This window comes from Camelus bactrianus, chromosome 25 (assembly GCF_048773025.1).
Source record: "Camelus bactrianus isolate YW-2024 breed Bactrian camel chromosome 25, ASM4877302v1, whole genome shotgun sequence".
In the NCBI taxonomy this organism is placed as follows: Eukaryota; Metazoa; Chordata; class Mammalia; order Artiodactyla; family Camelidae; genus Camelus; species Camelus bactrianus.
Window position 1 is genome coordinate 11,880,807 of NC_133563.1, and position 11,524 is coordinate 11,892,330.

Sequence of the window (11,524 nt, forward strand, 5' to 3'; positions counted from 1 at the left end):
CAAGAGGTGCCTGTTTACATTATAGCACATCCACAGAATGAATATTATGCAGCAGTTAACAATGACATTGATTTATATTCATGGGCATAGCTATCTATCCAATATACTCACATATATTTTGAAGTGAAAAGGATTTTAAAGTAGTGTGTATAAAGTGCTCTTGCTTTTGCTAAAAATATTAACATGTATATGAATTCCTACATGGAAGTACAGAATTTTTAAAATTCTGAAGAGTTGTGTCAAAATGTTTGTGATAGTTCTATTTGGGATTGCAAGTATTTCAAAATATGTTTGCTTATCTTAATTTTCTGTTTTTCTATAAGGAACACAATTATTAGCATAATAATGTAAATTAAGTTTTAAAGGGGAAATGGGGACACTGGTTAAGTCAGTTACATCCTGCCTTCTCACCTTCCATCACCATCACTCACCGCCTCTTTAAGAGGCTCACAGCGTGTCCAACACTGAACGGGGCTTTCACTTTTTCATCCTTGGCCACAACGACTGGGAAAGTGGGGCAGCCGTTCTCTTTCAAGATCCAGTTGGGAAAAATGAGAAGTAAAATCTTGATGAACGTTTCTCTTGAGGCAGCTGCAGTTCCTAAGCCATATCTGCCCCCAAAATGTGGTTTTGTGGGTTTCCTTAAAGACTTTTGAAGGTGAGGAATATTACAGGGCAGATCTCCTTTTCAATATTCTGAATTCTGTTGTGCAGAACTTAGCCTAATGTGCCTGACAGCCTTGGCGAAAAGCACTATATAAATGCATCATCAATATAATAATGGAAATTGAATTAGAATGTTCATTCTGTTCTGTCGAGTTTCTTTCCTGAGCTGATTATGTCTGAAACGGCTCTTGTTAGGAACTTTCTCATTACGAGGAACTCAATGTCCTGTTCCAGCCCTCTGTCAAGCACCACCTGCTTGGCACTTTCTACTCTGATTTTTTTTTTTTTTTAAATCAAGTAGCCCATTGTGAAGGTTTGAAGCTAAGAGTCATGGCAATAGACTTACAGCCTGTTGGTTCTCCTCAGTAAGTTTTTCTGTTCATAAGTTAAGGTTGCATTTTGAAGAGTAAAGAGATGACAGTTTTGATACATGATGGTTGACAAGGTCAAATGGTGGCCCAATAAATTATGATCTTAATGTTTTCTCTAATAATCTTCCTCTGGTTGCATGATTCATCTTTTATCCTTATACGGAAGTATTTATAGTGTCCTAAATCACTTGCCATTCAAGTGAATTAGATAAATGTCTAAATTATGTATTGCTAGGGATGGGTCTTTTTTTTAAATTAAATATTTTGCTTTTTTAGAGGAGTTTGGAATTACAGAAAAGTCAAGCAGCTAATACAGCAAGTTCCCATATGCCTCTCTCTGCCACCCCCACACCAAGTTTTCCCTATTGTTAACATCTTACTTAAATATGGTACATATTAACTAAAGTCCACAGTTTATATTCAGATTTATTTAGTTTTTACCTAATGCCCTTTTCCCGTTCCAGGATCACATCCAGGACACCACAATACATTTTGTTGTCATGTCTCTTTAGGCCGCACTTGGCTGTGTAAAACAAAGCCCCCCAAACAAATAAGAGACCCCAAGAACAGATTCTAGGATGAGAGACACAGGCCCTGAGGTTTGCCTGCTCCCTGTGGCTCTCACCCTGGGTGTATGCCTCTCTTCCCTTAGACTGGGCCCCTGACTTCGGCAGGCTGTAATTTTCACAAATGACCATTAAAAAGAGAGAAATAAGAGATTTTAAAAACACACGGGAAAAACAAACAACTTATAATAATAAATTCTCAGAATTATAGCTTTGTTATGTTTTGTCCCAATAGAAGTATCAACATGCGTCACTGAACTCGCGAAGGTCTTTAAGGGGAAGCTGGTACCGAAGTTAAGGCTTTCCTCCCTCCTAGTGTCCGAGGTGGCTTGGTTGGGTGTTGTCTCATCATTGTCTGTGTCCCTGGGCCTCTGAGGGTCCTTTAATGCCCAGTCAAGTGCCAAAGTAGGAGAGTTACAAGGAGAGACAGTACAAGGCTGACTCATTATTCCAGTGGAGTTCTGTGAACTTCTGGGGCTGGGGGGCGACAGAGTCACTGGGGTCTAGGGCTGCATGGATCCTAAGCCGTATCCCAGCTCATGAGCTTCGTTCCTGTCCCGGGAGGACTAGTGTTTCAAGTCGCCTCAGGTTCCACAGATATGCTTGTCGTCCACATTTCCATGTGCACCCTCACATTATCCAGGTCTCGTTCCTCCACGTAACATGAGGAAGGTTAAATAGCACGCGTGCCTTGTCTCCATTCAGGTCGGCGGGCGTTGTGTTGCACACTGCAATGGGCCCAGCCCTCTTCAGCCCAGCTTCTCTCCCGTGCACAGCTGGGAGACATTCCAAATAGTTTCACAGAGATTTGTTACCTTCCTCCCCAACATAGGCAAATAGCCTTATAAAAGCCCAGTCAATGCAATAAAAATAATTTATATTGTGGGCAAAAGAGGTTGTACCCCCCCCCCCCCAAGATTTCCCACCCCCTTGCATTGGGTCCTTTGGTTAACTGACTTACCACAATCCAGTTACTTATTCATTATTTGATTTCAGACTGGTTATAGGCCTTCTCTTCACCTGCTCTCTGATAATGAGTCACTAATATTTACATGTGCAAGGTACTGTTCTAAGAAATGTACAGATATTAATTTATTTCATCCTCACATCAACCCTCTGAGGAAGGTATAATCATTATTCTCTGTTTGTATGTAAGGACACTGAGGCTTAGAGAGGTTAAATAATTGGCCAGAGTTCATGCACCCAATAAGTGGGACTTGAAGTATAACCTGATATTGGAGCCTTAGTTCTTAACCGGGGCCATGTTCTCTGATGCCCGTAGCCCAGTGACCCAGTCCTTCATTCTGATAGTTGGCACTGAGGCTAACATCCAGTCGACTGCTTGCCAGGATCTCCCTGAGGTCTAGACTCCCCGTTGTGTGCTCAGCCTGACTGTAGACAAGTCCCTGATAAACACCCCTTAGGGTGAGTTTTGTGGAAATAAACTAGAGTAGTGCTTCCCTCTAGAGCCATAGGAATTCAACCCCCAATGTCTGCTTCTTCAAAATAACGTGTCTGAACCAGATTGCGTCTATATCCAGTCATTTCATGTAACTCCACAGAAATTTTCTCCTGGAGTTTGATGCATTCGTTCCATTTCATCAGTGGACAATGGGGCAGTGAAGGGTGTGGCGATGGTCACTGTCTTCATAAGGGCTTCCACAGCTGCCAGATGTTGATCATTCCCTGTCCTCTAGTGGTACTGAATTCCAGCGGAGTCCCTCTTCTCCAGTGACCTGCTGCTGTGCACGGCTGTCTGTTTGATGGGCTCTGGTGGATGCTGGGCTGGAAATGATCTGCTCTGTTTCCAGGAACCTCCATTACAAACGTTGCCATTTCCCAAGGAGATCTGCTTCTCCTATTACATTGATCTCTTGCTAGGGGAATAGGTGGCACCTTTATTCAGACTCTGAATGCCTTTTCCTAACATAGGCAGAAGGGAAAAGACTGACTCCAAATTATAAAGCCCCTCCTGCCAACCTCAAGCTGTCCGATGGCATCTCTTTCTCTCTTAGGAATTCCCGACCTCTGGGGAAAGCCCAGTGTTATAGGACCGATAGTGCCCTAACCTTTCTGAGCAGTTTCTAGTGAGAGAACTAGCCTAATATTATGGATGGCTGACAGTATTATTTGCCTTTCCAGGAGCTTCCCTCTCTCTTTCCTTATAGGACAAACCCTTTGCCTGCTACAGGAAATGTAATTCCACTTTTCCCAGCCTCTCTTACAACTAGCACATAGGCAAGTAACTCAGGATTGACCCATGGGACACAAAGAGATGTCTGCTAAGGGTTTGGAAAAAGGCTTTTCTTCCTAGAAAAGAGGCAGCATCCTTTTTTTTTTTTTTTCTTTTCTGAATATGATTTGTCAGCATGTGACCCTCTGGAACCACTGCAGCCTTTTTGGGGTCATGAGGTAGGGCATCAAGGTCCCACTGTGAATGCCAGAGCACAAAGAAGAAAAGTACATGGGTCCCTGAGCTGTTGCACCCAACTTGGACCTTCCTTGTCTTGACTTACTTGTGATAATGATAGTAAAAATAGGGATTATTATTAGTATTACTGGCAATAATAGCAGCTAATACTTCTACGGAGCCTATTACAAACCAGATACCTTTAATTATTATGCAACATTAAAAATATCTGTACTGTTTAAACCACACCTTTCAGTTGAGTGTTCCGTTATTTGCAGCTGAAAACACCTTAATTGATAAGCTTGCAACACAGGTGTTCATTCTCTTGGAGCCCTAGAGGTCCTCGAGGGGCTTCTTCAGGAAGCAGGTTTGAGCCTGTGCCCTCTAAAATAGATGATCTTCCCATCATGGGGTGAATCGTGGCCCTTCAATGAAACCCCTTCTCCTGTGCGAAGCATCCTGGCGTTCATGCAGAAAGGGTCCTGGGAACCCAGGTGTGCACTGGCCCTGCCTTCACTGCCATTGCCTGGTGATTTCTGAGTTACACAGACAACAAGAATTAGTACACATATGGTTCCTAGGGGACCACTCTCTCGTAAAAATATCTGAAAATGAGGGGTTGGAGTGAGGGTGGGGGAAATATTTCTGAGACTCCTCTATTATTCTCATTCACTTACTAAAGTCGGGAAGGTTACACTAAGGGTTCAGGATCCCCTGAGGAGCTGGAATGAGTCCACTGCAGAGTGGGCGTTTATCTGAACATGTCTGTCCAGAGCAATCATTTTCCTGGCTCACAGATTCCACTTGACAATACTCTGCCTATAGTACATAACTTTGTATAATAAAATAAACACCATAACCAAAGAGCTCTATAAACTCTAAAATATTGTACAGATATAACTTATGATGACCATGAAGATTTATTCGTTACCTGCTTTCAATATTACTGACTCGGGGTCCTAGGAATATATTTATATCCTAGTCTGTTTTATGACCTTATTCAGCTGTCAACATAACCTGGTTTCCCACCAAATACAGTGGCTGTGTCTGAACCGGCAGTGTTTTCTTTCACTGCTATTGAATATGTCTCACACGTTATTAATAAGGATGACCAAGGTTGGTGAACATTTTACAATTTACGGTTTGCTTGTCACATATGTTAACTCACAGGAGCTTCATAATAACCCTGATTAAAAATGAGGCTATGGAAGCTCAGACTTGTGTAAGATGACTCAGGAAGAAGTCAGGGAAGGAGCAGGTTGTTCTGAAGCCAAGGAAAGTTCTTTCTGCCGTGATGTATTGATGCCCCTTTGGATCAGACCTGGTTTTAAGATTGAAGAGGGAGCACAGGGACCAAAGGCTGGGGTTCAGTGAGGAAAGATGTGCAGGCTGACAACGTGCGTTCAGTGCTGGAGGTGATGGGGAGGTTTGATGAACTGGTGACATCCTGAATGACCACACTGTGGACTTGAGTTGCTCCTGGGCGGGTTATCTGCGCAAGTTACTTGCCTCAGTTTCCTCATGAAACAGCGTTCCCAGTAGCACCCACCTCATAATATTGCTGGTTTATCCACGTTCGAATGGTGCTTCTGTAATAGGCGCTTCATGACAATGTGCTGTTTTGGTTCCTATCCTGCACGAACACTTAGTGCGGCTGAGGACAGAGGTAGGGCCACTCAGCTGCTTTTTTCTCCCTACAGACCTTCCCTGTCTCTCTCTCCTTGGAAAAGTTCAGGGTAACATGTAGATTACAGAGCTGTGTGTATATGTCTTGAGGGATCATCTAACCTTGCTTGGAAGCACCCTGGTAGTAAAGTGAATCTTCAGCTTAAATGAAAACTGTAATATTCAGCTCCACTCACTGTTTAAAGAGTTTCCTTAAAGAGCTTAATAAAGAGGATCAGCAGGATTCTTGGGTATTAAACACATCTTCCAATGCAGTATTTTAACGAGGAAAGTATAATACAGCAAGCCCTTGGATTAATCTTCCTTTAAACGACCCATGAGCTCAAGATGCAGGGAAAAATAGCCTCAGAAAATCGTGGAGACTTTTATTGAACCCACGTGTCTAATGCAAGAAGATTACAGGTGCTTGACTCCTAACCCCCGTCAGGGCTGGTTTGGTCTCTCCTTAAAATCTTGAGGCAAAAATGACTCTCACAGAGGGACCCAGAAATGCTGCTTCTTTGTCTTCCCGTTTAAGGTGCTGAAGCAGCAGTCTTTCTCCAGGGCTGGTTGGAGGGCTGGGCCACTTCTGCCCCCTGGGGTGGCTGCCAGCGCCTGGGGCTGAGAGCTTCTTTGCTGAAGGCCCCGTGGTGTGTCCTCGATGCAAAGACTGGTATTCCTCTGAGAGCTCCCAGTTTATTTTTAACAGCTGGTACCGAGACCTCGTGTTGTTTGCCTGCATCAGAGTGTGGGCAGCGAGGACGCACGCATGCAGTTTCAGAGCACGGGGGCCACTTGCCTGGTGTTAGTCACGAGGAAGCGGCTGCCGCCTCCTGTGGCAGTGCTGTATAACCGAGCCATTTCAGGCTGCTTGTCCTTATGTGTACAGTTTAATTTTGAGCTCTTTAGTTTAATTTTGTCCTTCGCATTCCTTTATAAATCACAGCATCTTGTGATGATTGTTTTGCTTTTTCAAAAAGGAAAGGACTAGTATATAAATCTCTGGAATGGGAGAGAGAGATGGGGAGGAAGGATGGGGAAAGAGAGGAGGGAGAGGGAGCAGCTGGGGAGGGAGGGGAGAGACGTCGACACAGGCACAGATGACCTCAATGGACCTCAAAGGGTAGATAGAGTAGGTGACTCCTGTGGGGTTTCACTGGATAAGTGGACATGGATTGTCCAATTACCTCCAATTTCTTCTCTGCTTTTTGTTCTGATTCATTCCCTTGAGTTAAGTACTGCCTTTCTCTTAGATGCTCCTTAAAAGGCAAATCCTTTGAGAAGGCTAATCATGAAGTTGTAAATGCTCGACATGAATGAAATTCATAGATTAGTGGTTCCCAAATCTAGCTGATCATCCCAAGCCTCTGGGGATACTTGTTAAGCATACAGATTCCAGGGCCTGACCCCAGACCTGGGCAGGAGTCAGAATACCTAATGAGGTGAATGGACGTCTGTATTCATAAACAAGCTTTCCAGCTATTTGAATGATTTGGGAATTTCTTACAGACTTCCAGATATGCTTCCCTGTCTGATTTATCTTAGGAAGAAAGGAAGGGCAAAATGGCAGAACTGTATTGGGTCCTTTGGAAGAATGAGAATTCTAGAAAGAGAGAGTAAAGGGAGTACTTAAAAAAAAAAGGCAGTGGAGGTTTCCCTAAACACTTTGCCTACCTGACGACTTTGCTCTCAAATAGCTTTGTCAGTGGAGAACGTGCCATCACCCGGAGCCATCTTTACCGGCGCAGTATCATGGGACCACTGCAGAAGGCTTTGCTTGCCTTCCAGCACTTCAGATACTGAAGCCAGTCAGCAAGTTGATACTGATCCTCTGGCCTAGATATTTTGCTGGTTTGAATAAAGAGTCTGTTTATGACAAGGAAGAGAGAGCTCAATTAATTAAAAAGAACACACGCACGTTGGTTTACATCAGCAGGTTATTTCCAGTTACCTGTAGGTGTGATTATCACGGATGGAAGTCCTGGTGATGAAGCATTATCATTTTGGCTTCTGTTCCTTCCTTTTTTAGTTTCCTCATTTCTTAAAATAAAAGGAAGAGATTAGAGGAGATGCTGTTCTTGGGGGACATGAAATAATAATGAGACTCCATATTGCTATTTTCAATAACTGAATAAGAAATCAGGATTAAACATTATGTATTTATTTGCAGTAAAAGCATATAAGCTAACAAAAAAGTCATGTTTCTTTGTTTTTAGGTAATAAGCATATCAGCTCATTTTAAACACTGGTTCACTCATATTGAATTGAAGTTATATGATTTGGAGTTACACTGTTGATAAATAAAAAAGAAACAAAATGTTTGAAAACACGGGGTCCATTTGTTCATTCATTTGGTTGTTCTAGCTAATAGGAAGTTCAGATACTGCTCCTGGAAGCATTTAGATAACAGAATTAAAAATATTCCAAAGCTTTCAAAACACAAAGCAATGGGAGAAGTATTTTAAATAGGGCATTTTCCATGAACTCACAAATGTAAGATTCTACCACATATAAGACCTCTGTTTTATGGTGGGTCTCTCCAGGAAGTAAATTTGAGACTGAGATTTTCAAGCAGGAATTTCGCTGGGGAGTGCTCGGAGGAGCCACGCTGGTATGGGAGTGAAGGAAGTGCTTTTGAGCAATGTGGAAATCCTCAGCCAGTCCCACAGAGAGCTCAGGTACTGGGATGACCCTTCAACATGGTGGAGATTTCCAGAGGGGAACTAGGCTGAGCCATCAGCCCCCTCCCCGCTCCCCTAGGAGGTATCTGGAAGTGCACTGTCACATCCACTCAAGACCAGCTCTGCTTTTGTGCAGTTGCTGATGCTCTGCCTCCTGTGTGTGTGTGGGCACCTGTCCCTCGCCATACCCCTAGGATCTGTATTGTCATATATAACGTATAATGCCCCTTTCATCAGACTTCCTGACTGCTGAAGAGCATTAACAAAACACATTGAGCAACATTAAGATGCCAATTCTTCCTGTGTTTTCACAGGAGGTGGGTCTCAGAGTTGAATGTTCATGAATACCCTTGTTGGTCATAAGACTTTGGCCATGAAGGGAAGGGTAGGGCAGAGAATGAATAGTTTCAGGTACCTGCAGGTCCTGTGCTAGACTGTAGAGGCAAAACAATGAATTAGACGCAGTAGATATGCAAAGACTTGCAAATGAGTAATTGCAGCAAAGTATTATGAAGTATGATTCGAGTTCAGTGGAGATGAAAACATGAGTGTGGTTAGTTTACAGTGAGGAGTATTCAGGGAAAGCTTTCTATGAAATGTGAAATTTGAAATGAATCTTGAAAGATGACTAAATAGCGGCCAGGGAGCCACACAAGGAAAGTGTCCCAGAGAGAAGCAGGGTATGCAGAGGCCTGGGGGCCTGGGCTTGCTTGGGAAACTCCAATCATTTTGACGTTGTTGAAGCTTAGGTTTGGGGATATGTCATCCTAAGTGGCAAAGCTTGAGAAGTGGGCAGATCAAAGAGGCTTTGATTTCTTGTCAAGCTCTTTGACTGTATCTTGAAGGCAAAAGGGAACTTCTGAAAGGGGTGTGTATGTGACTCCTTAAATAGAGGAGTGACATGATCAGATGTACATTTTTAAGAACTCACTTTGACAGTACACATCAGTACTAGGCTAAGGCAAATTGTAGACTCTTGGAACAGGCCCTCTTCATTTTATACAAATGTCCTGGGTACTTAAGAAATTAAAGCCAAAATATGATACTTAAAATATGCTGACTTTGCTTCATATTTTTTTTTATTAATTAAAGGTAAATGTGAGGACTCATATTTATCAGCTCCATCGAACATTATAGTCTTCATTAAAATCAAACAAATCAATTAACCTTTGCCAGACTTTTTTAGAAATTCATGCTGTTTGCTTTCTGTTTACCCAGAAACAATCTAGTAAAATTTAGACAGAATTTTTTTAGAGCAAGTTTGGTAACCAAAGAAACTTTCTTAGATAATACTGAAAATGTAGAGCAAAAATGCAGTCATATATCCATCAATCCATTCATCCATCCATCCATCCATCCATTCATCCATCCGTATCTATCCTGGCCCACCCCAGGCACTATATAAGACACCAGGGCGGAAAAGATGAATATACTCAGCCTCTGTTCAAAGAGCTTAGAATTCAAATTCAGAGACACATATATACACAGATGAGAATACTATATGGTAATGTAAATGCTATTATAAAAAAATACATTTTCAAATAAAATAGATAATTTATTTTCAAACGATTAAGCACTTCAAATTGGAATACTAGGGTTTAAGTTCCAGGTATGATATGTTATTTGACTTGATGATGTTATTTGACTACACTGACATATACTTTTAAAAAAATATGTATAAAGGAAATAATGATTGTACCTTATCCAAAAGAGTCAACTGAAAAGTCACTCAAAGTAAGCATTCAACAAAGTTGCTGTGTACGAGACAAGTACATAGAACCCAAGAACGTTCACATACCCCTTTCGTGAGAGGCAGTCCCCCATCGTCTTAAGTGTCCGTGCATATTCTCATATTCTTGCTGCTTGTGCCAAGGATTCAAGGCCCTGGCCTGACACGCTTTACTCTGGCTGGCCAACAGGCTTGGGTTTGCAGTAAGCTACGCTGAGGGACGAGATAACGTCTCCACCCGGTGAAAGAGCAGGATTCCCACTGCACACTTCTCAGGCGGAGGGTCCCCCAACCGCAGCGTTCCTCTCTGCAAATGCTGCCCACCGTGTGTGGTGACGAGCCCTTCGCTTCAGCCCCACAGGGAGATGGAGAAGCCGCAGGAGCATCAGGCTGACATTCTGGCCACTGCTTCCACTGTGAATAGTAAAGTCTTTTTTCTGACCCGAGAGTCTCGTGTCTTCTGCCAGTATTCATGAAACAGCAACAGTCTGGCATGCTAGCTTGTAATTAGAGTGAAATCTCAGACACTGCATGGTTCTTGACAATAACTACCATTGCTATTTAATATCACAAACAAAAGAGATCTTACTGTCAGCACTAATAAAAATATGGTACTGAGGGATGATTTATGGAAAAAATACTTCTGACTTATATGAAGAAAAATGCATTATTTTATTAACATTAAAAGTGGAGACAAGAAAATAGAAAACAATGCCATATTCTTACATGGGAAGATTAAATATGAAAAAAATCAATTCTCCTATATTGTTATAGGTTAAATGCAACTTCAATCAAAATCCAGATAGGATGCTTGGAAACATTATTACCTAATTCTAAAGTTAATATGGGAGAATATGCCAAAGGGTTTATCAACAAAATTCCAGAAAAGAGAAGAGAGGTCAGCAACACAGAGGTTAGGAGCATGAAGGTGGCAGTATGGCAGCAGAGTGGATACAATGTGGCTCTGTCATTAGAATGCTCTGAATCAGAGCTGTGGCTCTACCATTTATAACTGTGGGACTTGGCCAAGTCACTTGACTTCCCTAAGTCTCAGCTTTCTCATGTGTGTAATGGGGCTTGTAATAGCAACTACTTTGTGAGGTGGTTGTACGGATTAAAGCACTTAGCAACATGCTTGGAACTTGGTTAGCACTCAATAAATTTTGGCCATCATTAGTTTTAATTTATATTTAAATGTATCACAGAGCTATTTGGAACTGGTACAAGAATTCAGAGAAATGAGTCAGAATTCTATCATCTTTGATCCATCCATCTACCAGTACCCAGAATGTAATTTATAACAAGAGGAAATGTCACAGATAAGTAGAGAATGAACACACACACACAAATATATATAGATGTCATGTTGCATGCAGTACTAACTCTCAATTTTTTGTAGTTTACACCTTGTTATATGTTTGTGTATGTATAAGCAT

The 11,524-nt window shown here is 42.0% G+C and overlaps 1 long non-coding RNA gene across 2 annotated transcripts; it reads right to left on the bottom strand.

Annotated features, from left to right (window-relative positions):
* Nucleotides 1-300: 300 nt before the first annotated feature.
* LOC141575007 (uncharacterized) lies at nucleotides 301-11,051 on the bottom strand. Of its 2 annotated transcripts, XR_012502214.1 has the most exons (4): nucleotides 10,158-11,051; nucleotides 7,630-7,718; nucleotides 7,353-7,544; nucleotides 301-4,549 (listed from the first exon to the last, which is right to left on the bottom strand). It is a non-coding gene; the product is annotated as an uncharacterized LOC141575007 (long non-coding RNA). The 2 variants fall into 2 exon arrangements; XR_012502213.1 differs by having other exon boundaries at nucleotides 301-7,544.
* Nucleotides 11,052-11,524: the final 473 nt, after the last annotated feature.